This window comes from Anomalospiza imberbis, chromosome 18 (assembly GCF_031753505.1).
Source record: "Anomalospiza imberbis isolate Cuckoo-Finch-1a 21T00152 chromosome 18, ASM3175350v1, whole genome shotgun sequence".
Taxonomy (NCBI): domain Eukaryota; kingdom Metazoa; phylum Chordata; class Aves; order Passeriformes; family Viduidae; genus Anomalospiza; species Anomalospiza imberbis.
The window spans coordinates 52,292-76,573 of record NC_089698.1 but is presented as its reverse complement, the minus strand read 5'-3'; the positions used below and the strand labels follow the sequence as shown (position 1 = coordinate 76,573).

Below are 24,282 nucleotides of genomic sequence, written 5' to 3'. Positions count from 1 at the left end.
TTCCTTATAACAGCATATTAACATGACAAGCAGGGCAGCTGAAAGAAGGAAAAATGAAGCTGAAGATTTTGGAACTCCAGAAGTAAAGCAGAATAATGACATAGCCAGAGCACTGGGCTGGCTCTGGGTGGAAGTGTGTTCAGATCTCAGCTCTCCAGCCATGTCCTTTTGTGATGTATGGATCACTTTGGTTCTGTGTAAGAAAAATCAAGGTAGTTTCACTTCTTTGCTTTGTTCAGTGATGCAGAACCAAGGCCTTAAGGGCAGTGTGTTTTTTTCTGAAACCTTTGAGCATAGCTCAGAGGTGACAAGAAAGAAAAGCTTAAACTGAGACCAAGAGAGATAGTAGTGTGATGCTGGGGTGTAATATATGGTTCAGATTGCTACTCTCAACTCTGAGGTCATATATTTGTTTTAATGCACAATGACGTTAAAAACTGTAGACTGCACTGAAATGCAGGTACAATCCTACACCAAGGTGTCTGCACCCCTGTTGTGTGATTACAACATTCTGTACACACAGTGTTTGATAAGAAATGCACTTCATGTAGTGCAGATGGGGACTGAGGTTTCCCAGTGCCAGAGATTCTGTGTAAGACTTCTCTAACCTTTTCTAGAGCTTAGCTTACCCAATTTTCAGCTGTATCCTACCACTAAAATTGCCTTTGGAATTACTTTTAAATAGATTAAATGCTTGGCTTTTGAAATCTGAAGAGTAAATGCACATAATATGGCACAGCAGTTTTCTTTGGTTCTGCATCTTAAATACCTTCACATAGATAAGGAGATGAGTTCATACTTTGATTAACAAAACAAGCTCAGTGATGATGGATGAAGAAACTTTTCCTGCCTGATTCCTTCTGATCTGTGTGTGCCTTTTCTTCTTCCCAACATCACGAGTGCTGAAGGCTTCCTTGACTGATGGGTTCATTCAGGACATCTCGGAGGTAGGTAGGGAAGATAACTATTGGCTTAAGAGATGACGGTGGTTGATGTGAACCAAAAAGGTGAATGCATAGCTAAAAATGACATCTCAGATCTTGAAACATGGAATTTTCGGGGCTGTAAATAGTGTCTATTTAATACAAAAAAAAAAGTGAAAACTGAGCCTTAGTGATCATTCTTTCTTCAGCAGCAATCGGTCCGTGCTGGAATATTTTTATAATCCTACCTCTTGATCTTTTGAAGAGCTGCTGTGTTTGAAATAATTATTTCAAAGAAAGATGGAAGAAAAAGCAAGATTGTCTTTGCGCAAGAGTTTTTTCATCACCTAAATATATTCACTGTAGAAACATCTCCTTCAAAAGAGGTAAAGAACATTCCCAGCATCCCGGGCTGCTATTTTTCTACTCCATCTGCCAGAAGTTTTGCAGCTGGCACAATTCATTAATTCTGTTCAACTTGTGTTCTCTCAAACCAGCAATGAATTTGATAATCAGCAGGCTGGGCTTTAAACATATGTTTTTTTTTTTTTTTTTTTATTCTGAGCTACTCACTGAGGAACACAACAGCTTTTTCCAGGGCTTTCTCTGGAGAGACACAGCTGCATATGGATGGTTTGATGGAATCTCCATCTCCTTAGTAGTAAACTGGTTAGTGCTTGGAGCTTGTTGGAATATGGCTCAGCATTTAGCCATTTTTATGAACATCAGCACAATATCTCTGCTTGTACCCCAAGCTTTTCCACCAGGAAAGTCAGTATGAGCAATAGTGCTCTGTTTTTGCAGACTCTTGAGTCATAAGAAGCCTGTTAACATCCAGAAAGCTGATACTGGGAGGTAGTGGCCCTAAGTGGTGGTAGGAGGAGGTGGTGCTGTGCTTGAGACACGTTTCGAGCAATGAATTTGAGTGTCCCAGCTGTGTTCTTGGCTACTCAGTTTGAATTCTGTTGATCAAGTAGCACTAAGAACCTTCTTGAAGGGAAAACCCTACACTTGCCAAGATAGCCCAGAGTAGACAGGGAAAGAAATCAAAAGGAGGGAAGAATTTGTAACAGAGAACACAGACAGGGGTGCAGCGATGAGGAAAAGTTACAGGGACAATGGGATCAGGAACAGGGAAACTTGAGACATCCAAGGAGAAAAAAGCATTGCTAGGGGAAAGCCTGTATAAATTTTAATGGATGCAAGAGTGGATATGTATAAACAGGAAAATAAAGGCAGTCATGACTATCCCCATAGCACTTTATACCATTGTTACAACCTTCAAAAGTTTACTGCCTGCCTGTTCTTACTCTTGTGAAAGTTAACTGTTTTCTGACAAAGCTCTGTATATACATAATTCATGTAAGTCCAGGACTCTGTGCTTATTTTTCTCTTGCAGACCTTACTGGAACACTCCAGGGAAATCCATTTATCAGGTCCAAAGGAGAGCTTTGTTTTTCCCTCTCCTCTGTGATGAAAACCTGTCAGTAGGTGCCAGTGTTCAGAATCTGATGTTCTCAGGATCCCGTTGTTCTGTCACATTCCTGACAGCTTTCAGTGAGTGGCAAACGGCTGCCACCTTCATCTCCACACATGTGTGATATTAACAGCAGATCTGGTGACCCTGATATCTTCTTTCAATGTGTCTCTCTATAATTGAAGCAATATACACATTTTTTTCCGGGAGAGGTAACAGATGAGTGACTCAATGGAGAAATTCATCCACTCCCCTGTACAAATACTTCTATAGGTTCTGGTAAATTCACATGGGCTGATGAACTGAGAGCAGTGTGCCAGGACAGGAGCCTGATTCAGTGGTTTAAGCATTCTCCAAATGCTTCTATCTGAGCAAAGCCAGAGACGAAACCAGTTCCCCTCTTGGTGCTTGCTGTGACCTGGCACACCTGGCACATTCCTGGCCGCTGGAGGCCACCTGAGCAGTTCAAGTGCCTTTTTATCATACTTTCTTTTCTTGTAAAGGAGATGACATCTGACTCTTTCTCAGTAATAAAATCCCCTCCAGAGCTCCAGGGATTCACTGAAATTGCTGGCAGATTTTCATGAGACCGAAATGCTTGGAGAGTGGTAGCTGGTGGTGATGTGACTGCAGTCCCTGCTGGCCTAACCAGTAACATCCATCACAACATTTGTGTTGAGGCCCAGAGAGAGACACTGATGGAGGGCAGGGAGGGAACAAAGTTCTCAGCTCTTTTTCTACAGGTATTTTGCAAGGACAGTTGGGTTTCTTTCTGTATTATGAGATTTTGGGTGCGTAGGAGAGAAATCAAGGCATGGTGATGCTCATAGGCAACTCTACTGCTCGTGCCAGCAGTCAGAGCTGAGCTAAGGGACTTGGTGTGGCAAGGGGGCAAGGAGACTGAGTGGATGTGCAGTCTAGCCCAGTGTGTGAAGGCAGGGAGGGGAACTGTGGTGGTGCCTAATCGCTCAGAAATGCAGCATTTGCCTCTGGGAATGACACTTGCACGGCTGAGCCAGGGGTGCTTGAAGTGAATTAGGCTGTATAATTTCAAGTTGCCCGTGAGTCAAGGAAAGTTTTTGGAAATTCATTCTTTATTGATTGCTTCAGAGATAGAAAAGGAAATTTCCTGCAAGATGGAAAAAGAAAAAACAACTACTTTCCATCTTGCTTGTAAAAAGTGCCTCAAGATTTTTATGAATTCTTTGTTACAGATTGCCAACAAAGTTAATTGAAAGACTGGACAAAACCCCAGACTTTTTTCTTTATCTGAATTCTTGCCTGTGCTTTGCCTAAGAGCACTCAGTGCCTGCGCTATTGAATGTGTCCATGTGCAAAATGAAAATGGATTGCTGCTGGAAAGTTAAAGAAAAAAGCAACAAAAACTAACCTTGAATTGCTCAAAATAATTCTTGCATGATATCTTGTTGGCTTAAGGCTAACAGTACCTCAGATGTACAAAACCAACAATGCACCCCCTTCTTTCTCTAGTAAATCGGATAAGTAAATGAAGAGAAGCTTTTGTTGTGTCCTCAGCCCCGGCTGGCACTGAACATGCCCAATGTTCTGTGCTTTCCTGTTGCTAATTGGGGTGGCCTCGTCCTGCTGGGGATCTGTTCCACACCAGCAACAGGAAGTCCTGAAGCCTTTAAGAGCCTTTGATGCTAGTTTGTGCCTGCATCTCCTCACGGCAGAGTTGTAAATTTATGAAACGCCTCTGCTGGGAAACCACTGGCTTTTCTTTTGGTCTGGCTCTCACAGTGCTGGAAGGAGCAATGATCCATGTTGAGAACAAACAGGAGGGAACAGCTTCCAACATGCTTCACTGCATGGGAATGACAATGGCACAGCAGCTATTATCATTCACTGAGGGCACAGAGGCTGGCTCTGTGGGGGGATACTGCTGAGGTGAAATCTGCTCCATTATTTTCAATAAGAGATGTGCAGAGCATAAACAGATCGGTATCTTTGACATGATCGGCAAAACAGCACTGAATTAACTTCTGTGTAATGCTCTGCTTTATTTACAGCAGCTCTGGTTGTGTGCTTGTGTAACAGGTGTCCCCACGTTTAACAGGTGTCCCCACCTGCAGCATGGCCAGTGGCCCTGACCTGCTCACACGGCGGCAGGAGAATCGCAGGTTCAGCAGTAAATCGGCATCATTCCTCAGGCTTCTCTCTTGGCTCACCTCAAGGTTTGTGCAATGGATGTCATATTTTGTCAAACAGCTTCCATACTGATAAACCAGAGCAAAAATAACTCCTGTCTCCTGTCTGCTACCTGATTACAGTTTATAAGGTCAGGATTCTTTCTTAGTAGCTGTCCTGTAACTGCTATGGTACAGTCTGGTCTCAGTCAAGCTGTTTCAGTGCTGTTTTTGTACCAGTGAGTACAATCCAGGTTGCTTTGGGGCTGGATGCTACCATTACATCCCAGTCACACTCCTGAATGGCAGCCAAGGTTCCCTTCCTGGTAAAGAAAATATATAGCAGCAACTTTTATGACTTACTGAGGCTACAGATAGAATGCAAGGTGGCATGTTTTTCTTAAGGTACATTCATTTTCATCAGAGTGAACTGCATTTTGAAGTAAAAATGTTGTCAATTTTCCTTATGTGCTGGAAAGCACAGAGAATCAGAGGATGATATCTGCATTGGAAGGGACCCATCAAGATCATTGAGTCCTACTCCTGGGCTTACACAGGGTACCTCAAAAATCCCACCTTGTGCCGGAGACCATTGTCCAAATGCTTCTTAAACTCAGGCTTGGTGCTTTGATCACTTATCTGGAGACCCTGTTCCAGAGGCTTTACCTCCCAGAGAGGCTGTGTTTTGTAGCATGAGGGGACTCTCCCATCTGCTGCTGTGTCACTGCTGGGCCTGACAGCTCACCAACTCAGACCTGAGTTCAGTAGCCAGACCCTGTTAATGTGCGCAGCACACCCCAAGCTGCTCCTGCTTCCCCCAGGCAGCAATGCTGCTGGCAGGGCCTGGATGGAAGCCTGGGACCCCCATGGGAAAACACATTTGGAGAGAGGGGCAGAAGAGGAGAAGGACACATGGAAGGTGGAGGGCTCAGTATCACAGTCTAGCAGCCACACGATTAATGCTCAGCTGCTTTTTGTCTTGCATGAAATACCCAAGAGATGGAAGTTAAGGGAACTGAACTGTGACTGTGAGTGAGTGGTACTGGCACAGTGAAATCAGTTGTGCCAGTGGTTTTTGGGCACGACTGAAGCCATCAGCTGGGCGCTAGGGAAAGGGAAGGGGAAGAAACATGGGTCTGATCATGACCCTGGGGACACTGCCCTGAGCCCTGTGCTGATGTGCAGGGGACAGGGAGGCAGTCGGATGGGCACAGCCTGCCAGCACAGTGTCTTCAGAGCATAGGGACACCAGTGTGCAAGGGCTGAAAGCCTCATGGTGGAACAAGAACCAGCCTGCTTCCTGCACAGTCTGGAGAGAGCAGATACCACTGTCTTCTGTTACAGATCTGCTCCTTTACCTCTGGGCTCATGGTTTTGAGACAGATTGGCCTGGACTGGACACACCACATGAGCTAAGTGCCTTGTTTGATATTAACACAGTTGGGTCTTGAATACCTTCTGCCAGACATTTATCATCTGTGTGCTGATTGCTGTTACTCACCTCCCTTAGACCCAAGCAAGGTGCAAGAAGCCTGCAGTCCTTTTCTCTCAGCACATAAGTGTAAAGCCTCATGAATCTCTATTAAATTTGAGCGAGAACATGAAGCTAGGTTGCAGCTGCCTTGTTGATTTTATATTTCCTCTCATTTCAGTGCCTTGCCATGAAGCTGAGAATTAAATGGCTAATAAGGCATCTGCTCCAAGCAGGAGTCTCAAGATTGTGACAAAAGCATCTTACATCAAGGTTTGGGTTATTGGTTTTTCTTGCCATCACATATCACATTATTAAAATCATTAGAGATACCTGATTAGGGGTAGTGATTGTCAAGGGCAGCTTAGCTGGCAGAGTAGGTAAGTATGTGTTTCCTGGACTTAGCTGGGTGCTGGAGCTGTGTCTGGGAGGTAGCTGGAGCTGTGGGGCTGGGCAGCATCCATGGGAAGAGGACTGTGGAGGTACAGGGGCCCATCTGGCTGCTGCTCTCTGCATAACCTGTGACGGATAAGCTGAAATCCTTGAGGAAATGGACTCTGAAACAAAAACGAGTGTGCTGTGTTTTGGGGTGGCATATGGAAAATGCACTAAAACATCTCCCAGTCTCCTGCGTCTGGAAGAGCGGTGCCCAAAAGGAAAGGAACCCTCGCTGGGAGCAGGAGGTAGGGTCAGGGTCAGACAGGGAGTTGGCTGTGGGCCTGGGAAGTGGCAGCAGTCCTGTGGCATTCTGCACGCATCCCATAAGGACCCCTAAGCTCTGCACAGGCCTGAGCCTGTCTGCTCATAAGCAGGAGATAAGGCTGAGCCAGCTGAACTGGGGACAGAGAGACTTGTTGTCAAAACAGAGCTGATGGGACAGGAATTACAAAGCCTCAGAGACTGCTCCAGTGATGGGCCTAAGAAAAATAAAACTTTTTTTACTAATGAAATACTGAATACTTTCATTAAAATATTTTTTTTTCTTTATGGAAATTTGTTGTAGGCCAATAACACACATTTTTAAAGATGAGGTGCAGGCACCGACACACTCAACTGCCATTACAGGCCAAGTGGACCTTGGATCATGGCTGTCAGAAATGAGGATGCTTTGGCTCTCTGTGTTGAAAACCCCATTAGCAACAGAGCAACAATCATCCCATATGTGAAGCACAGCTGGTTCCATTCTGCACTGTGAGTGATTTTGTTGAAAGACCTGTCTGCTGGGGACTTCCAAACTTGGATGTTCCTTGTCATGTTCAACTCTCTTCCCAATTTCTTGGCTGCAGTACCCAGAGATGCAGAAATGTCCCTGCTGCTGCAGAGGCCCTGCAGACAAAGAACTTCACAGTCATTCTAGTGATTAAAACTTCATTAAAGTTCACTGTATCTTCAGCCCCTACATTTTTCAGTACTGTTATAATTAACTTTTAAATGAAGACTTATCTCTAATAAGCAACTGTGTTTGTTGGGTCTTTGGCTGAATTGGAATCAAATTGAAGCATATGGATATTTATATTCTTTGCTTTCCCACCTCCTCAGGCTTAGCAGGCAGGCTCATTTCAAGTGTAATGTCACCAATTTCAGGGATTAATTAGACTCACATTTTGTGGTATAGTTAAAATATTATTTTTAAAAAACCAACAAAACAACCAATACAAAAAAAACTCCACAAGAGATTTTCTGCTCTGCTCTAAACCTCTAGCATTGTATGAATGAGAGAGACACATTTGTACCAGCAAAGGCAATTATGACTGATGGATTGGTGTGATTTGGCACTTACTTGTTTTGGTTTTTTTCTTCCCTGTAGATGAAGTTCACAGCTAAAACTGGGATTTGCTGTGTTAGAAATCATTCCAAGGCACCTGGAATTCATTAGCCCCTGCTCTTGAATTTTTCCATGTGAACACCAATAGAAGGAGACTGGTGATGACTGACTTTGGGGAGGACTTGCCTGCCTTCTGGGTCCTGCAGAAGGGTTCAATGCCTTCTGCTCTGTAAGTTCCTACTCCTCCTTCTTCCCCCTAGCAGTTACCACAGACTGATGTAAGTGCTGTCCAGCCTTGGGTGCTTTATATAGATACATTTCACCTCTAGAAAATGCTCAGGATGGAAAAAACAGTGTGTTTGTCCTCTCTCGGCTACTCAAACACTCCCGCCTCTCTTTGCTGCATGTTCCAACTCTTCCTCTGGACTTTTCTTCCCCTTCTCCTTGGAAAGGGAAATCCTTGTTTCCAGGATGTAGGACATTGTAGGATCATTTCCAGAACACTTCAGAGCATGGGCTTCAGGTGAATTTGTTTGTTTCAAGCACCTTGGCATCAGCACCAGGCTGAGAACTTCTACATGCAGGGCTGGTCCACCCTTCATCTTCATTTGAGACAGTCCTGCCATAACCTGACCCTCAAATGCTGCTCATGCAAATCCTCCTTTGCATAGCTAATGACTGTTTATTGATGCTAACCTGGCCAAAATAAGTCATTGCTTATTAAAATTGCCTTCCCCTGGCCTTGAATTTATCCTTGAAGTCTAACTTTAAAAGATCCTAAGTGTCCCTTAGTGACTGTTGCCTTGACTCAAAGTGGCTACAAAGAGTTTTCCCAGTGACCTGACAGTACTGTGCAAGCTGCTTTTGCTGGGTTTTTACTCTGAATCTCCCAGTTTTACCCATGTGAGCATGTTGCCATGTTTCTCAAGCTGCTGTTAACTCCACCAGACCAGTGGCTGTCTGTGTGTTCTCAGTCAAGAGTCTTTGTGGGCAGTTGTGTTCTGGGATATGGAGGCAGGTACCACATGTCTAAGACAGGTACTCACTTCACTTCCATTTTAAACATCTAATTCTACCTTCAGCGAGGTTGGTCTTCACCCTTCCCCTTTGCTCCCATCAAGTTAGTGTTAAACACCTTCCACATCTTGTCCCTTTTCGTTTTAACATGCTCAGATTAACAATGACCATGTTCAGTGGGTAGGAAAGAATATATATATTCCACTTGATATTGCTAGTGCTCTTCAGGTCAATAGGAAGAAATTTTTCTGGTGATAAAGGGAAAGGCCATTTAAAAATAAAGCTGTGACAGCCTGTGCTGCTAGCACATGAACTGAAAGGATGAGTTCATTTGAGGAATGTTACCTCTTTTCCTGAAATACTTCGCTATCTGTTTCTAGTCACAGCAGGTGCATTTGGCCTCAGCAAGCCTCAGAGAGCAGGGTGATGTTGATGGATGGCCAAGATGAAGAGCAATGGAGAGACTCTAAAGATCAGGAGAACTCAGTTTCCAGCTCTGCTACACAACCCTGGGCTGATACCTCAGTTTGAAGGAATCTTGTGTTCTGCAGGCAGTGGCCCCAGGAAGTGAACATCTGGCTCAGAGGAACACAGAGACTTCCAGAGCTGACCCTGCTGTGTGGGCAGCCAAGACAAGTCTGGGGCTGCAAAGGCCGCAGGACACCTGTGGTGGGGCAAAGAGCTGAGCTGCTTTACACTGGTCAAGATACAGCTGCTTCTTCTAAATCTGCCATATCTTCTAAAACTGCCATAAAGACAGGTGACAGATGATCTCACGGAGTTTGGGATCCCTCCCTTGCTGCTCCTTGTAGACATTTCTCTTTCCTCTTCCCCTCCCCACACTTATATTTTTGTGGGATAGGATGGAGAAGAAAATCATGATGTGGCTGGAGCAGGGGCAGCGACATCAGGACAAAGCTCCCACAAAGGGCTGAAACCAGTACAATGCTTCCTGCTGGCCTTATGAGAACATCCTGACAGCATCAGGTGAGGGGAGAGAATGGAGTGGGGTGTGAAATCCATGTCTGACAGGGCCAAGAGCCAGAGGTGGGGCTGACTTGAACTGGGACAAAATGCTGTGTGACTGTCTGGGGGGTGGTAAAATCAGGAGCCCTCTGCTCCAGTGCATCCCTGGGATCTGCTCCCAGGTGTGCTGGAGAAAACCGGAGAAAAGGCACAATTCAGCCCTACTCCATATCACCGGAAAAATAATAAAATGCCTGTCAGGAACACTTCTCCCAGTGTTGGGCTCAGGAGAGCAGCTGGATGCTGCAGTCTGCTGTCATGCTGGGATAGGGACCAATTCCACTCCCTGCTGCACTGCAGAGTTGTTTGCTCAGGCTCTGCAAGGTGGCGATTGCTGGAGCTCTAGGGTGTTGCAGTAGCTTATAAAGGTCAAGACGAAATCTCTCAGCCGTGTGTTTGGTTTGCTTGTCACTGCCTGGGCTGCCAGGGCTGCCCTGCACGGGGCATGGGGGCCTCTGTGTAACTCCCAGGGTGATGTCCTGGCTGTGCTGCATTGCTGTTTGAGAGGGCAGAGGCTGTGACTTTTTTTTTCAGAGGTACAAAACACAGCTCTTAAAAACCCACAGAGTCACCCTAAATCCCTACTAAGCCCATAAAGCAAGACTAGAAGAACCCCCAATACAGTTAAGCTCCACTTTTGCCTCACTGCCAGTGCTCAAGTTTAGCACAGTACCCACAGCTCCATGCCCATTGCTCACATCAGGAGCAGAGATATTGCAGTACCTGGAAGATGCTCAGGATAACTGAAGATAGAAGAAGGTACTTCAGTATGGGGCCAGCTAAGAGTCTTGGAGTCATCACACAATTAAATGAGACTTGTACCTTAAGCACCTGAAAGTCTCATCAAACAGAACCTGCTCATGAAGGATTTGCAATTTATGTTGAAGTCTCTGAATGTAGCCCTTAAACTTTTGGGGATCAGCCTGATGTGCCCACTCTAAGGATAGCTAAACGACATGTCACTTACCAGCTTTACTCACTGCATTACAATAGCATTCAACATGATTTAAATTAGCTTCAGCACTCTAATCGTGTTGTTCTATAACAGCAGCAAGATAACTCCCAGGCGCTGGTTATGTAGCCTCTAAGGGAAAGAGATTTCAGATGTGTCCAGCAGAAATGCACCATGTGAGCCATGGTTATAATTTCATTAACGGGATGCTACTCGGCTCCTACTGGGAGTTGGAGGAGATTAGCATTATAATGGGGATCAGGCACCTTTCCTTGTGTTCACACTGCTCTCCAGCCTGCAGGAGGATGAGCTATCAGAAGGCGTGATCCTCAGACCTTTAGCCCTGTATTGACACAAACTTGTAGCTTCTTAGAACATGCTGAGCTCTGCACAGCCCCTGCCTGGGGAGGCAGTGCTGCTGAGGGTTGGGACTTTTGCTGTGCTACCCTACAGGATCTGGCATCCCATGCTCCATGAAACTCCTCCTTCTTCTCTGGCAGCATCTGGCCCTGCTGCTACTTGCTCCTCTGGGACACTGTCACCTTCAAATCCTGCCTCCACCTTTTCATCCCACCTACATGGATTTCTTGGAATTTAAGTATGGGAATAACCTGGATTTGAGAGAGTTCTGGGGGCAGATCTGAGCATCCAACACAGACTGGCACAACCAAAATGTACTTTTCACCTGGGCTAAGCCTGGGGAGAATAGATGTGTTAACCATGTCAAATGTGTGGTCACCTGCCTAACTCCAAAATGTTTTATTAATGCTCTAAATGTACTCAGCTCGTCTTCTTATCTAGATTTCCTTCTTGTGGCAGAAATGTGTTACCTGAAGCTCTAGAGCTTCTCTCACCACCTTGTGCTTGGGTCATCTGGTGGTGTCTTCCCACCTGGCACTGACTGGGAGGGGCAGCAGCCCCTTTCCAGCAGCGGGAGGGGCATGTTTTTTGATTTGTGCTGCCCAAGGAGCACACTCAGCTGTGTCTGTTGTGTGCACCTCTCTTCCCTTGGTGCAGTGTTTGAGAACAGAAGATTTGTTGTGCTCAGTGAGGGTTTGGTACCAAATAACCACACTACCCCTGAGCAGATAAGGAAGTGCCCCTGTCCTCAAGCCATAGGAGCTGTGGGGTGGTTTTGGGGGCATCACCTGATGAACGCCAGCCCTGTGGCATTTGGGAAGGCACAAACCCTTTGCCCAAAGTGCCTGGCTGTAACCCAGCTGTAGTCCCATTGCTGAGATAGGCTGTCCCTTCCCTTTCCTCAGTGATACTGTTCCTCCTGTCTTCTGGTCACGTGCTGGCTAAAGCCACAGTATTGATATTTTGGGATGTGATAATGCCTCTGCTCCTAGTTAGCTGGTGTAAGTTTTTCCAAGTGTTTCACTTGCTGTCCAGATGGAACAGGCTGATGAGACTCAGCCAGGTCCCTGGGAGCTCCTGGGCTCAGGTGTGCAAAAAAAAAAAACAACCCCTGCAAATCAGCTGGTCTGGTCTGCCCAGACACCACATGTGTGCCAGGGAGTGATTTAAGATGGAAAAGAGGAAAATTAGCATCAAAGGCTAATATTTATGCAAACTGTATGGGTTTTGCTGTTGGATATCTAAATTTACCTACCTAGCACTGCCTAAGGAGGCCAAAGCTTGCGCTGGTGTCAGCTTCCATTATAGGGCTAATCGGTGTGACTGTGGTGTATGGTAACTGTGCTGCTTCTCTAAAAAACAGCACTTCAAGTTATCTGTTCCTCTAAAGCATCTTTAGGGCTCCAGTGAGCCTCCTACTTCCTATTTTGCTACCTAAGGGAAATATTCTTGCTTTTTAGTTGGCTGCAGTCAGTCACTTCAGTTTATGGCCCATTCAGGAAGGTGAATGTCTTCTAGCTCTCCCCTTTAAACTCTCCTCAGTCTCAGTCTCTTGGCTGATGGCACATTCAGCAGCTCTTCCCACTGCCTACTGCAATTACTGATGAAAGTACAGATATAACAATATAATAACAATATAGGTTGTTACTACAACCTTTTGAAATAAATGGGTCTGTTGTAACTTTTAAATCTTCATGGCTGTCCTTTAAGAATCAGAATGAAAGAAAAGTGTTTTGTTTTGGTAAGATAATTTAAATGGAGGGGAAATGTAATTTATTATTTTAATTTCTCTAATTATTGTGGATGGTGGGTTGTTTGGGGTTATTTTTGCTAGTTTCTACAAATAAAACACTGTCTTATTCTCTGTAGATGCTGAGCCTTTCTCCCTTCAAGGGACCACTTGCATCCAGGCACCAAAGGGGTCTTTTTTACCTTTAAAGTCTCTGCAGATTCCCCTATGATCCCTGGCTCTTGAAGCAAATATCAGAGTAAAAGAGGCAGGACATGACTAAGTTTGAGAATATTTTTATATGTTCTCAGGTATCTGTCTTTACGCATGTCTCTGGATCAGGAGGTGTGATGGTGTTTTGAATTTCAAATCAGCCCTCCACGTCTCCTGTTTGGCAAATAGCTTGGGGTGGGGTTTTTTGAAGCCTAAGGAAATAGTGTAATTTTTTTCCATACTAAAAGCTTGTGAGAGGGATATAATGTTATCTGTGTGCAGAGCCAAAACTGCAAAAGATGTCAGGAGATCTTATTTAGTCAAGAACTGGTACCTAAAATGTTCCTGATCCCACAAGACATATAAAGAGTCACCTGAGTCTTGTAGGCCAGCAAACCTCCTGGGTAAGGGCCCCTGGGCTGGTTGCCATGGTGTTGTCTGTGTCAGGCTTCTTTTGGCAGCTTTTCCCAGATTGTTTTTATTCCTTTGGCTTTTCTCCAGTCTCTTGTGCCACCCACCTCTAACTGGCCCTTGCCTCTGCCCTTGGAGCAAGAGCAACCAGAGGGCTCCTGGCTGTGACCTCAGACGCCATGCAGGGTCATGGCAGAGCTGGCTTATCCCAAATGTCCTGCCTTGCCCAATACCCTGAGCAGATTCCCCCAGGGCAGGGCTGGGCATGTCCCGGCTCCTGGTGCCCTTGGAGCGGTGTTCCAGGAAGGATGAGACAGACCCCTGTCACTGCCATTGTCTGAGAGACTACAAAGTGCCACTCGTGGAAGGAGACACAACCACAGGTGAATTCCTGTGCTGAGCCAGCAGTCCCACATAAATCGTATTACAAGTAGGAATAAGCCTAATTGTACCAGACAGCAATTAGTATGTTTTATTGTCAGGAGACAGTCCACTTGTCCTGGGCAGGGAAAGTTGCTCCTGTTCCCTGGGTGAGGACTTGTGTTCACTGAGAGCTCCTGAGGGATGGCTCTAGACAAAAAAGGGGTTGGTATTTGGTACAATGTGCATGCTGTGGGGCAGAGGGTGGGTGTTGAGGTGCTGGAAGCAGCACACCCCTCACTGAGCCCCCCACACCCCTGTCCATGCACACTCTGGCTGCTCTCACACTCAGACCAGCTGAGCAGAGCACGATCATCGCGCTCTGGGGTGGTCAGTTCTAGGGTGTTTCCTGAAAGCTGGTGGATCTGGGACCCCAGACCTTTGCTGTAGCAGCCTTCTTCCTTCCCACAGACACAGGACCACGTCAACCAAACATCTTGAGCTCTGTCCTGTATCTTCCTCAGGGAGCCCCTTAGAGACACGATGCTGCTGTCAGACGGGGGTGACTGGGCACTGCTGGTTGTGCCCAATCTCCAGGCCAAAGTGCCTGGAGACATGACATCTCCAGGCCAAAGTACCACCTGCTCACCTACCTTCTCCATCCTGCTCCTAAATCATGTAGCTGCCCATTCCCAGGACAAAATAGGGTTAATAATGAGCAGAGCAGGGAAGTTTTGACCCCACTGGCAGCTCTCTTCTGGCTGTTCGGATGCGATGAGTTCAGGCCTGGATCACTCAGCACTGAGGCTTTAGAAATCCCAAACTCTGACTGAGGATTTGTGGGAGCTAGACTCTAGTCTCCTTGTTCAAGCTTTAATAACACAGGGAATTAGTGGGTAAAGTATTGGATTACTTAAAAATAATAAAACATTTCTCTAGTGAACCTTTAATTTTAAAAAGGCATTTTGTTGTGCTTTGATTAAGAGAGAGGCTGTATATAAACCATCCATTTGAACACCTTGTGTTCAAATAATAATAAAAGTTTGGTTTATGTAACAGCTTTTAATGTATATGATGCACTTTAGTCTGTGGTGTAGACATAGAGCTGAGCTGTGCTGTGAGTGATGGGAGCTGTGGTAATCTGTTTTTCTTAGGACACAGGGGGCAAATAAGAGCTTTTCTGTAAAACTTTTCAGTAAGACTTTTAATAGAGCAGTGAGATTTTGTGCTGTATATAACTGGCCATCATTGCAAACAGGGATATTTACTGGTAGCTTCAAGCCAGAAGGTTCATGAGCAATTTACTTCCAAAGCAAAGCACTGTGCTACCACATGTGTGTTCTTGGGAAAACCATTCAGAGGTTTATTTTTATTTTTATTTTTTTCTCATGTCGTGCTGCCATTCTGCCTGCTGCAACTTCAGCCTCTAACGCAACATGACACCAGTAGCTGCTTAAAATCCATGGAGTAGAGAGGAGTCATTAAAATTGTATCCTGAGAAATAATAAAGTTCCCATTGTTGCTTCACAAATTATGTTGTTTATTTCACATGACTTTGACATACAGAAGCATAATCCTTCCAATCCAAATGGAGCTTTCCTTCCTCACATTCCTTAGTCCAGGGGAGAGCAAAGTAAGAGAGTGATTTCTTCCTGGGACTTGGTCTTGAATTTCCAGTGGTGAATCCTTCCTCTTCCAAGAGAATCCACTTAACTTTCAAGCTTAGTGGAAACTGCCATGGATGAGAATAGCTGCAAAGGCAAAATTAGTTTTGCCACCAAGAACAGTTTTCATAGTAAGGATTTAACTTATGTTCTTCCTTCAGGCTTCAAGCAGGGAGGACTGACCAAGGGTGTGAAACTTTCCTTTGGTTGTAGCTTTGCTGAGAAGGCAGGTAATTATTTGTCTGGATTTGATGCATTGAAATATCTTTGTCTGAGAAATGCAGGGTTTTCCCATTAGGGCATTATCAGGGAAGCTGGGCAGCACTGGCAGCTGTCCTTAGGCTGTGCTTAGCTTTGCTAAGGGCCACATTAACTTCATGGACACTGTATTCCCAATACATTAATTGTTTATAGCAAGAAAAAGCCCTGAATTTGCAACACTAGCTCCAAAATATCCCTGGGTTTTTGCTGATATTTCAAACAGGTTCCATGGTTGCCAACTGGGCTTTGTAAGCAACTGGTCTGGGAAAAACCCGTGGACACGTAATTTGGTAAGTGTTTAGCTCTGAATCCAGACCTGTGGCTCAAACATATCTTAAATCTTGTTTGCTTACTGAAGAAAAGGTTGAATTTATAAACTCAGACTCCAAAATCCCATTATATGGGGGAAGCAGCTTTGACTGTATCTGTGGGAGTGCAGTAATGGCTTTAGGCTAATGGCTGATTTTCCTCACCTTTTGAACTTCTTCATGAAAATCTTAAAGGCAAGAAGATCCAGGTCAGGTGAGGAACAGAAGAAATTAAATGTAAAACAAGATTAGGAGGGCCATCAGGAGACTGTTCTCCATTCTCCTGCATCAGATTTGCGCAAGCTGGTCCTGAGACCCTGTTGGTCTGGTGGTGGGGATCACACAGCCCTTCCAGGAAATTTGCTTAAATGCTTTACTATTTTTAGCTTTGTTAGCTTTCCATATGTTAGCTTTCCATAACACTTATCTCACATCTTCTGTTTTAATCTCCTCTCTGCCTTCCATCTTCATGAATGATTTCTGCCCCTTTTGTGGTAACATTTTCCCTAAGAATGCTAGGTATGGTCAATCTGAAGTTCTTTCCCATAAAATGTCTGAATGCTTTTTGTTGCTGTCTGTGAACACCAAGTAATCCTTGCCTCAGGGAGATTCACGGAACTGGAAGGGGAAGGACACCAGAATTTATCCAGAGTTCAAACCCAGGGATCTCATCACCCTAAAGTGTTGTAGGCCTCCAAAAAACTGAACTCAGTGGGGAGCAGGGTATGGTCAAAAACCATTTAAGAAGAACTTCACAGAACTGGTAGGATATATATATATATATATATATATATATATATATATATATAAGAAGGGCTGAGCACAGGAAGATTTTGGAGGTAAAGCAGGAAGAGCAGAGCAAGGAGCTAAGGCCAGAGGTGTGCTGTTTGCAGGAGGGTCCCACAGCACAGAGTGCAGGTGAGGTCTGTTAACGTCTCCCCCAGGGCTCCATGATGGAAATTGCATTGCAGAAGAAGCTTTCCTGACCTTGCTGGCAAAATCCCCCAGTTGTCTGGGCCAGGTCTCCAGATAGGCTGTCAATCAACATGTCAGAAGCCAAAAAAAGATATATGACCAGATTTAATTGACAAGCCATTCTGACATTGCTAAAGTGGGTATCTGCCTCTGTAGGGTACAGAGTATGTATGCATATAACAGATTGATGGCTTTTGATGTAGGCCACATAATTTGGTGTCTTCCTGACTGACAGAAAGCACAAACATGTATTAAAGCATTATAAAAATACAGGTCAGAGGACTTGTGGTTCTCCCTGGCCAAAGGACAGTCTGTAGTGTCTAAGTAGTGTTAAAATTAGTACTATTTTCTATTGGAAAAGGCAATCTAATGATACCTTATAGCTTTAAAATTTTTTGTTTGTTTTTTTTCTTGGACTTTTTCTCAGTAAAGTGACTGTGTTCTATTTCTCGTTAATTAACTTCTGAACTTCTGATCATTGCTTAAACAAGACATCAACATCCTTTCATGGAGTGTTATTGAAAAGCAATGGGAACAAGGATAGGCATGCTGCTAGTGAAGAGAAAATTACACTTTGGTTTGCATTTAACATGGCAGTTTTGACCCATCCTTCTGCCTGGCTCATTATTACAAGACCTTGAAGGAGGCTTTTCTGTACTGGGGACACTGCAGCAAAGCTAAGCCTGCAGAACATGAGCTTCTTTTGTATTGTTTTATAATTCATGGGTGTTAATGCCTTAAACACTGTTCTGTGAGAAGAACATGATGCAGCAGGGAGGCAGAAGTGGCCAGTGTTGTTCCAGATGGTCTGTGCTGATGTCTGCTCGGTAGCAACGTGGCCTTGAGCTGAGGCTGTGGGTGTTGTTGGGCTGCCACCAACATTTCTGTAGTGCCAAGGGATTCCAGCAGCAGACTGAGATGACCTTGTGCTGGGTGCATCACAAACCTGGAATAAAGAGAAGATGGAAAACAAGACATGTCTGTAAGCAAGGGAGATAGAGGAAATTACAGAAAAATATAATTCAAATTCTTGGAGTACAATTGTACTGGAAAAAATATACTGGGAATGGATTGTGGTGTCTTGGTGTACAGTGTATTTATAAGAGGCAAAGGGAGGATAGCATGGCTGCCTTGAGCTTGCTTAGAAGGAAATATTCCCATGCAGAAAGGGCAGCATGGAAGAATGGGAGCACGGGTGTTTGAGCAAAGGAAGGAAGAGGTGGATCTCATGGCCAGGTGGACAAAGGAGCTGATTTCTTAGTGCTAAATGAGCAACAAAAGACAAAGCAGGGTTGTCTGTGAAAATCTTTGAAATAAATAGGTTTTATCTGTTTTATCTGATATAAAGAAATCCAGAGAGAACTGCTTGAGAGCAGTGCCAATGGATTTCCAAGTGTTAGACTTGGGAAAAGACCTCTGGAACAGGATTTGCTATGGGTACCTGCAGGAATGTGGCTGGCAGGGGGATAAAAGGGTTTTCCAGCAGAGGAGAAACAGGCCAGGAAGAGCTGCAGCTTCAGGGGAAGCCAGGAAGGCTGCATTTTTCAGGTGTTATGTGAGAGAAATCGGCAAGATTTAGACATTAGAGTGAGTTAGAGAGGACTAAGCTGTGCTGATAGTGGGCGCTGGTAGAATAACGGTTAGTGCTGTCTCAGCCTGTGAAGCTGGAGCTGGCAGATGGACATCCATGAGATGCTGGAGGTTCTTTGCACCAGTGTGTGATTATTAGAGAACAAAAGTCCTATGGCCAAGAGCACTGTGAGCATCTCTGCAGCATCACTCCAGAGCCCCGGCCTGCAGGAAAATACTGGGTTCCATACCCCTTCCAGCTTTGGTTTCCTGCCTTTAGTATAAGTTAGGAAAAAATGTCAGGTTGATTTTTCAATTGCAGGATAAGGAAGTAAAAAAGGTGTATACTCCTAAGCCATCTGTAAATGCCCTGAACCACTTTGGCTTTACTCAGGGAAAAGAAAAATTTCTAAACTTCCCATGAGAAGTACTTAACTTATGTGCAACTGGATGTCTACCACTGGTCTCGGAAAAATAATTGCTTGCTTTTCCAATTTCACTGGTCACCCATCAATCTTAAAAGTTGGAATGCAAATAAATAGTTTCTGGATTATATTAATTACAAGTAAGCAAATTATACTCCCGCAACTGTTTTATCCCATGGCTACCAAATCTTCTAGAGAACAGCAGGATAATATCACAAATGTTCTCATTCTCAGACTTTGCAGGGTGTGAGATACACCACTTGGACTCGGGAGGAAGTCCTTGCTGCCCCTTGGGAATTCCATGTGTGTTGTTGGAGCAGCTGCTCAAAGAGGGACAAATGGCAGCAGCCTGGCTCCCACTCTGCACAGCAATTTCTGTCTGCCTGGTTGATAGGGCAGAAAATTCTCATTTCTGAGAATGAAATAAAATACAAAGTGTCTGCAGTGATGTAACAGGGCAGAAAAAGTTGTATAGTATCTACTGATAAGAACGCCTGCATATGTAATGCAAAGGATATTTTCCGTATAACTGTGTAATCGGGAAATTAAATTGTCTGGATGTTGTCATACATTCTAATTATGCTAAAGACACTAAGAAAAAATCTTCATCTTCCACATGGCATGTATCGCTAGAAGGTAATGACATCTTAGATTCATACTTGTCATCTTGGTGCACAAAGGTGAAAATATTTTAAGTATGTGCACTTGGCTGGAATGTATGTGGAAGGAAAACAAACTGTGTACCTGTTTACAGGTTTCTCCAAACACTGACAATAATGGGCAGATCGGGGAAATGTGAACGTGCAAATCAGCTTTACTAGCATTTCTTGTTTAGCATGGAAGTTTTGTGCTAAAACAGGCCATAGGCATCACTACCAATAGCTCTCTGCTCTGGATGCCTATTTGCTTGCTCTTACTTACAGTTGCTTGCAGTTCTCTCTATTGTATTGTTATGCAAAGCAAATATTTTGGCTAAAGTGTCTTGAAATGCTGTTTTAACTGAGTCATTCATTTGCAATAAATGAAATATAAAGAATGAATTTTGGAAACTGTGCTTAACAGAATTAAAGTCATCACGCTGTTCCCTCCTTAAATAAATTCTATTCAGCAACTCACCTGGGTAATGAATGGCATGAAAACTTCATCTACCCTCATATAGCTCTTATGACATAAATGCAGAGTTAAACCTGTGCCATTGAAGCAGGTTTTTTTTTTTTTTTGTTTACTGAAAAGGAGAGGAAGAATATTCACTGTTCAGTTTGTTATAACCAGGTCCTTTTTATTGCCCAGCTCTGCTCTCTGTAGCTGTAAGGAGCTGATGTCACACAATGTGTCTCATTATGTTGGGCACAGCTTCTACTTTCCCAGGGGGAGCTGCTCTTCTATTACATTCATTATGGTAAAGTGAAGTTAGCATGATTACTTAAGATCTTAAATTTGATGCTTAACTTTGAGTATTTATACTATATACTTTCAAATACAGTGTTTAGAGCCTCTCTGATATTTCTTTGCGTCTTGATGGTCAAGTGGTGTTTTATTAAAGGAGGAGGACTCATGCAATAAAATTAAACTATTAAAGATTCTCTCCCAGCTCTTTGCACCTGGCAAGGCTGTGGACTCTTTTGGTCTTGTATTTTATGGCAGAAATCTGCCATCTTGTCTCTTGTAAGTGCTTGCTAAAAATGTTTATAAATATGTTGGGAATTACTTTCAACAGAGTATGGACAAAGCAACTACTCATCCACTGTAAGTAATCCTTCACATTTCAGGTTTTTGTGGTGCAAAACAGATTGAGGTGCGGACACAGCACAGGCGCCAATTACTAATACCTGATCAGGCAGGGAAACAGGGCATTGAGATCTACAGAGGTCAGAGGTTGGGAAATTCATTGACATTTGGCCCCCTAAAAGCTCTGAGGCTTTTTTGGGGTGAGAAACAAATGTGGAAATAATATTCTCTTGCAATATGCGAGTTCAGCACATTCTACATTTGTTGAAAATGCATATGCTATTGCATTTAATGCCACAGGAAATAATCTAAAAAGATTAAAGCACATTTGACATGGACCAACATCTTCCATTTGGCCTGCTGTCAATCAGCTTAAAACAACTACTCTGACAGAAACTGAAGATTTTTGTCCCTGATGTGCTGCTGGAAGAGGATGACTTAGGAGGGGGACATAAAATGGTAGCATGTGCCCTAAACTTGTGACCTCTTGAAGTTAAGAGCCAAACTTTTCCAGCTGGAGTGGGCTCAAGCCTTTATCTTTGGTCCATCAGCTCAGCGGCTGCCCATGATGAACATTTATTCTTCATTGCCCGCTTTTGAAAAATGGGATAAAAGGTTAGTGTAGATCATGCAGCATCTTTCAGAACTGCACGGAAGGCAGCTGAGGTAATCTTGCTGCTACAGCCTGATGGGGCCAGCACAAGAGAGGGGGCACTGTGGATGTAGGATAGGGCCAAGCCCTGGAGCTGCAGGCTGCCTAGCACAAGGGCCCATCTGCCAGACAAACTGTGCCCTGCAGAGCAGCAGAGTGTTCTGAGTTTGTGCTGAGCAGTTCTCAGAGGACCCAAAATCCCTGGAAAGCATTTTAAGGTGCTGCTGAAGCCTTTGGCAGTGATAACTGCAAGCCCATTACATGTCAGCGAATTTGTGCTGTCAGTTTTCACCCTGCCAAGGCTGCCAGTACAGAAGCTGCCCATCCCGAGGGGAGAGCTGCAGGTTTGTCCCAAACTCGAGGATTCTGCTACACTGCTGCGCACTCCTCCCTGCTCTGTCCAGCTCCCTCTGCCTTCCTCCCGAGGATGGCTCTGATCTGCCCACAGTCATGTCAACTCTCGAAAGAAGTGGTTCCTAATAAGAAGAGATTCCAGAGCTGCTTAGCAGGAAATTACAACATGTGATGTTGCTAAGCAATCTCAGACTGGCTTGACTGTCTGTAAAAACACTTCTCTGTTGAAAAACCTGGAAAAAGTTGAGGTGTGGTCGGTGGCTGCTGCTTTCCCTGCTCAGAGTAGACGAGTCGGTAATAGAGCAAATAACAGTCCTTGTCCTGTTATTGTGGGGCTAGTGTGACGGTTATTGAAAGCGAGAAGGAGCTCTCCCTCGAGAGCAGCGGCAGCTGCGGGCTGCAGGGGAGGAGGTGATGCACAGGTTGGATCGAGTCCTGTAGACTGGAGGGGGATGTACAGAGATGGAGAACCACTCCCTAGAGACACGGGCTTTTTGTCAAAGTTGCCATGAACATCCTTCCACAGTGAACATAAATGGTTGTTGGAAATGATACCAAGTTTGATTGTTTTACATAACTTTAGTCAGGGGTTTTGTTTGCCTTTGTCCAGGGGGGAAGGAATTGAAGTTTCTTTTCAAAGGATTGTTTCACCAGTCGAGGCCTGATGACCGGAACATCACAACAAGACTGGGAACAGCATGCACAAAAGATAACGACCATTAGCAAACACCAACTCCAAACATCATACACTTACACATACACACACACACACCGCCCCGCCCCCGCCCTGCCTCCGGCATGGTCGGAGACACCTGGTCTGGGAAAAGAGAGATAAGAGAACAAAGAAGGAGGACCTAATTAATATCAAAGGCAAAGGGATCAATAACCAGTAGGAAACAAAATACTAAGAACTGTGTAACTTGGGACCAATGAACATTGAACCAATTAATTTCTCTGCGTTTTGACTGTATGTGAAAAATCTAGTAAAGATCATGTGTGGCAGAATGATTTTCTCAGAATTACAGATCACAGAATAACTAGGTTGGAAGAGACCTTCAAGACCATCAAGTCCAACCCATGCCCTAAACCCCTTAATTAAACCATGGCACCAAGTACCATATCCCATCTTTTTGGAACACATCAAGGGATGGTGACTCCACCACCTCCCCAGGCAGGCCATTCCAAAATTTTATCACTACTTCTGTGAAAAATTTCTTACTAATATCCAACCTATATTTCCCCTGTCACAGCTTGAGACTTTGTCCTCTCATTCTGACATTTGTTTCTCTTCACAACCAGGGCAATATATGGATGAAATTATTTCTGTTGCACATCTTGGCCAGACTAAAGTAATGCCTTAATTCTCTAGCACTGAAGTTGCTGTTGGAGAGTTTCTGTTTTTCCTGCAGGTTTGGTGACATGGTGAGTGGGAGCTATCAACTCTGCCGTTTAAAAGCCCTCTCTCTGCACCTGTAGAACCAGAGTCTGGCCTTTGCTGGTCTAAGAAGCTGAATTTTGTTTTAGTATGGAGCAAAGCTCTCGAGATAACAGCTCTTGAGCTCAGGCAGCTGTTGGTGGAGCTCTGAGCCCTTTAATTCAGGTGTTTCCCATCTGATTTCTCTGGTGCTGAAGCAGTAACTTCAGTCCCGTTCACAGGGACGCAGGGTAGTGCAAACTCACCCAGAGGAAGTGAGGTTTTCCTGCCAATTCTCTTTAACCAATTTCTTTCGGACAAAGATTTCTTCCCTTACCCACTGGTTTTCTCCAGTCCTGTCTGATATTAAATATCTCCAGGAGCAGCTATGGTTCATTGTTGGATTAATCTATTTGTGCAGAAGATGTCATATCAATGACCATTACAATTTTGCCTGAACAGCACCTAGAAGCAATTTTTCATCTCTGCCCATTCTTCATTATCTCCACTTATTATTTATCTTAAAACAGGAACTCCAATTTTATTTTAAAAACTCCCAAATTTAAAAATCATTTGCAAAGCTGTTGAATGTATTAACATGCCAGTAGGAACTCGGGAAGGCAGATGCTGACTAGGAAGTATATGTTCATCCTGAACTAGCAGGAGCTGGAGCTGTCAGGGCGTCCCCTGCCATCTGGCCTGTCGGAGCACGTAGCAGATTCACAGCTCTCGAGGGAGAACACACTGTAGAGGCCATAGGATCCCATTATGGTGTTTATGGGGACAAGCCAGACATTTGTCTAGCTGAAACAGGATGTCAGTGGGGGATGCGACAACCACGCGATCTTTCCCATAGCCCCTTAAAAACTCGAAGATGAAGCTGGTACTTACAGAAGTATTGATGTTTAGAAAAAAACCGTGTCGGAACCCTGAGGGATTTCAGCCAGATACAGCGACTAAAACGGGAGGGGTGCAGAGGGAGCAGGCGGGCATCTCTACCAGGGCTCGGCGCTGCGCCGCGGCCACACCGCGCTTGCGAGCGCGCCCCAACCCCGGCGGAGCTCTGACACCGCCTCCCCCA

General features: G+C 44.6%; 2 long non-coding RNA genes across 3 annotated transcripts; one reads left to right on the top strand and one right to left on the bottom strand.

Moving 5' to 3' along the window:
- The first annotated feature begins 1,690 nt into the window (after positions 1-1,690).
- LOC137484478 (uncharacterized) lies at positions 1,691-11,241 on the top strand. Of its 2 annotated transcripts, XR_011004893.1 has the most exons (4): positions 1,691-4,595; positions 6,200-6,291; positions 7,022-8,821; positions 9,187-11,241. It is a non-coding gene; the product is annotated as an uncharacterized lncRNA (long non-coding RNA). The 2 variants fall into 2 exon arrangements; XR_011004892.1 differs by lacking the exon at positions 9,187-11,241 and having other exon boundaries at positions 7,022-8,872.
- On the bottom strand, positions 6,971-24,253 carry LOC137484479 (uncharacterized). Its single transcript, XR_011004894.1, has 2 exons — positions 24,093-24,253; positions 6,971-7,344 (listed from the first exon to the last, which is right to left on the bottom strand). It is a non-coding gene; the product is annotated as an uncharacterized lncRNA (long non-coding RNA).
- Between the last annotated feature and the right edge of the window lie 29 nt (positions 24,254-24,282).